General features: G+C 43.6%; 1 pseudogene; it reads right to left on the reverse strand.

Annotated features, from left to right (window-relative positions):
- Positions 1–1,158: 1,158 nt before the first annotated feature.
- Positions 1,159–2,158, reverse strand: LOC142454459 (glyceraldehyde-3-phosphate dehydrogenase-like; annotated as a pseudogene).
- Between the last annotated feature and the right edge of the window lie 2,366 nt (positions 2,159–4,524).

The following is a 4,524-nucleotide window of genomic DNA, read 5'->3' on the forward strand; positions in this document are numbered from 1 at the left end:
GTGTGCGATGGCCACGACATGTGCGAATCGCAGCACGTAGACGTGAAAGTATCAGTGAATGAAAAGGAAGAGTGGCTTCTATATGCTCCTGTCTCTGGCAGGACGATTAAAGCAGATGTGGGTGAATTAAACAAATTCGATTTCACTAGCCTGATGCCACCCACAAACACAGAGCAATGTTAGAAAAATATAAAAGGGAATATCTGAAGGGGAGAGGGTGGGTGTTTGTCACAGGGGGGATGCTGACTGACAAAGTATTTCACTACACCCAGAAAAGTGTACAGGCTCCCTTAATGCAGGTACAGGATGCACCTGCCCATGCAGAGAGGAGACAGGGCAGCGATACTGCCTGGAGGAACACACTTCTCGGGCTTCAGGGCCTCCGGCCAGACTTAGCTGTCAGTAATATTACCCTACTTGCCTGAAGTTTATTCTGGTCTTTCACACATCTCCTTTAGTATTCTCACAAGGGTTTTCTCTCTCTCTCTCTCTCTCTCTCTCTCTCTCTCTCTCTCTCTCTCTCTCTCTCTCTCTCTCTCTCTCTGTGTGTGTGTGTGTGTGTTGAATTGGGTGAACATTTATAGAACAGCTCAGTTTTCCATTCAGCAATTCATACACATTTTGTTTTATATCACAAACTGTAATCCCCACAACGCATATTCTACTTCCTCCTGGTGTTGCCTGTTCCCATCCCTCTTCCTTTCCTGCCCCTTCCGAACTTTGTTCTTGGTTAAACACTGTTCTGCTTTGTTTTTATTTCAAATGGCTGATAACTCTAAGGTGTGTACCTCCTGACTGTTACTGTTCCCCTTTGAGACCTAACTATTACTTGGCTGAACATTGAACCCTGGGAGTGAGTCTGCTGCCAGACTTGAATAGTGAATAGGGGGTCACAGTCTTAGTGGTCCAACAGGTCTCTATTTTCCTAGTACGTCTGGTCTCTTTTTATAATTTTTAGTGTTTTTTTCTGGGTACAGTATACTTTATTGATGGTACATGACAAGATCGGGCTCTCTAAGCCCCTCTCCTTCCTTCAGGGGGTCTGGATGGAATATTCTCAGTGTGTTGGGGGATTGAATTGGGGGCAAAGACTCCACAGTGGCTGAGGACCTCTCTTCCTCTAGTGCTGTTGCTGGGGCTGGTGGTCCAGGGCACCTCTTACTCCTTAGAGGTCATGTGGACCATGAGGTCCACCACCCTGTTGTTGTAGCCGAATTCATTGTCAGACCAGGAAATGAGCTTGACAAAGTGGTCGTTGAGGGCAGTGCCAGCCCCAGTATCAAAGGTGGAAGAGTGGGGGTCACTGTTGAAGTCACAGGAGACAACCTGGTCCTCAGTGCAGCCCACAATGCCCTTCAGGGGACCATCGGAAGCCTGCTTCATCACCTTCTTGATGTCATCGTACTTGGCATCTTTCTCCAGACGGCAGGTGAGATCCACGACAGACACATTGGGGGTGGGAACACGGAAGGCCATGTCAGTCCGTTTCCCATTCAGCTCTGGGATAACCTTGCCCACAGCATTGGCAGTGCCAGTAGATGCGGGAATGATGTTCTGGGCAGCCCCATGGCCATCACGCCTGAGTTTCCCAGAAGGGCCGTCCACGGTCTTCTGGGTGGCAGTGATGGCGTGGACTGTGGTCATGAGTGCTTCCATGACTCCATAGTTGTCCTGGATGACCTTGGTCAGGGGGTAAGCAGTTGGTGGTGCAGGAGGCATTGCTGACAATCTTGAGGGAGTTGTCGTACTTCCCGTGGTTCATGGCCATCACAAACATGGGGGCATCGGCAGAAAGGGCAGAGATGATCACCCTTTTGGCACTGCCCTTCACGTGAGCCCCAGCCTTCTCCATGGTGGTGAAGACACCAGTGGACTCCACGACATACTCGATACTGGCCTCCCCCCACTTGATGTTGGTGGGATCTCACTCCTGGAAGATGGAGATGGCCTTCCCATTGACGACAAGCTTCCCATCCCCAGCCTTGACGGTGCCGTTGAGCTTGCTGTGGGTGGAATCATACTGGAACATGTAGACCATGGAGTTCAGATCAATGAAGCGGTCATTGATGGCAACAATCTCCACTTTGTCAGAATTGAAAGCAGCCCTGGTGACCAGGCGCCCAATGCGGCCGAATCCGTTCACTCTGACTTTCACCATCGTGTCTCAGGGCTGCGGCTGGGACGCACAGGAAAGGGAGAGATAGCTGTCTGTCACACGAGGAGGAGCAGAGAGCCTAATTTTTAGTTTTGTTCCATACTTTTTCTCCTAGTCCCTCCTAATGTGACCCCTTTCAAAGAAGTTGGCAATGATAACCAGCCACCATCTAGTTCTTCTCATCTCAGAATCAAGGAGACTGATATTTCAATGGTTCATTAGTCTAATGAATGAAATATTTTGTATTCACCATATTCATTAAATTAATTCATCCTATTATTTCATATTCCATATTGCATCACATTTCTCCATTCTTCTTATCCTCAGACCCCAAAAACCCCCCAGCATTTGCACCTGAGATGACTGTTCAAGATCTTTGAAGACCCTAGTTGCTATGCCATTTGATCTTTGTGTCTTAAAGGTTTTTTAATGTCTTCCTGAACCCTTATTATTCTTTTAAAGACCCTGCTGGCCCACCAAATGCAACAGTCAAGTAACATCCCCAGTGTTTTCCTTACTTCAAGAATAGGTGAATTGGAAGTCAATTTTCAGCATTTAAAAATGTAGCACAGAATGTATTTTTTAAGGGTTTCTGTGTAGTTCACAACCCTTCTCGGAAACCTTGTCTTCACATGATAATCACCTAGAGCTCTTTCACAAATTCCAGTGGCCAAGACTGTACACTAACTAGATTATTTAAATTAAAATCAAATTAGATGATCCCATAATTGGATTGCGGTGGTTACATTTGATGGCAATTTAGTGGTACCTGTGGGGATGGAGGGGTGGAGTCCAACCTGCCAATCAAATGGAAGTCTGGAAATATTTCCTTGAGGGTATGGACTTTTCATAGCACAGACACTGGGAACCTCCTCCTATTTCTTGTCCTCCAGTCTCTGCTTGATGAGATTTGGTGTGGGCAGCAGATGCAGAGGGTCATTGGTGCCCTGCCATGTGCCCACTGACCTTGGAGCCATGCAGCTCTGCACCCACTGGCCTGAGATTTCCCTGCTTCCCACCTCTGCTTCATCAGCCTATAGGTACATGAGTCTGAAGAGGGCTCCAGCTAGCCTCAGATCCATGGACTTGGGTTATACTAGACTGGGGAACCATCTTGACATCAAATTACCTCTTAAGAGAAAGTCCAATTGAAACCCTCAATAACGTATTACATTTTGTTTAACGTATTACATTTTAAACTATCTGGATCTGCCATAATTTGCTTGACAGTGGTCTCTATTGATAGCAAGGTTATTCCCATCTTTGAAGTATGATTAGAGGCTTAATCCTTGTGGGGACCTTTCGAATGAATGTTGAGTTTCAACTGTCATCCATAGCCTTCTGCAAGCTGTGTATTTACAATTTGAACTTTGCTATTGTTCCCTCCTCCAGATTGGGATTTTATTATTTGTAATCTTTGGATCAGACAGGCTGGTGTGCTTCTTCCAGTGTGCTTCTTCCAAGTGGACTTAATTTATGTCGCACTTAGATGGCTACTTGTTTTGACACAAAACTTTAAGACCCCAAATGCTATTTTTTCTGATTTCTGGCCATCATTTGTTTTCTTCACCACACTTTGTTATAGCACCCATCTTTAATGATCTCTCCATGAGGGCAAGGATTGAGTAGAGTCATGTCATGAGAATGAATAGTTGTCAGATTAGGACTCGGATTATATATGAGCCTAAAACCCATTCATCTATGGATTATATGTGTCCTTGGCTCATTTTAGAGACATCATTATTTTAGTGAAGAACATTATAAGTCATCCCCATGGGGAATAAGGTAACTCTATTGATAGTATCAGTATTAACAGTATCAGTTAGTGGTATAGAATTTAGAACACTGTTCAGAATAGGAAATTATATATGTATGGGGAAGTTTTTTATATCCCAAGACATGAATTGTTGACTTGTACAGATTAAAAACTTAAGTGACTGGGCAGTATTTGCACAAATAATGCTTGATTTCTTAGGAATCAATTTTAATCTTTCTGTTTTGATTTAATTTATTTTGAACCCAACACTGGTGGCAGGAAAGGGAACAATTTATTTTTAAGCAATGTTTTAATTTCAAGCATACTAATATTGATATTTTCCAAGACTATAATTTATGCTATATTAGAAAAACATTTGTAAGTAAGACAGCTACTAAAATTTGAGTCAATGGAAACAGTTTTGAGAATTTTATGAAATCTTAGAAAGCCATATTTGATAAAAATTCTTTCAGAAGTGTATTACATTACTTTATACCAGAGTTAAGGAATTATCGCAATTCTTCTCTGAAAACCATATTCCCCAAACTACACTTTCTATGGTTGTTCTATCACACTACTAATGTACTAACCTATACTCTTTGAAACTGAGCTA

Source organism: Tenrec ecaudatus, chromosome 8 (genome assembly GCF_050624435.1).
Source record: "Tenrec ecaudatus isolate mTenEca1 chromosome 8, mTenEca1.hap1, whole genome shotgun sequence".
NCBI classification, from domain to species: domain Eukaryota; kingdom Metazoa; phylum Chordata; class Mammalia; order Afrosoricida; family Tenrecidae; genus Tenrec; species Tenrec ecaudatus.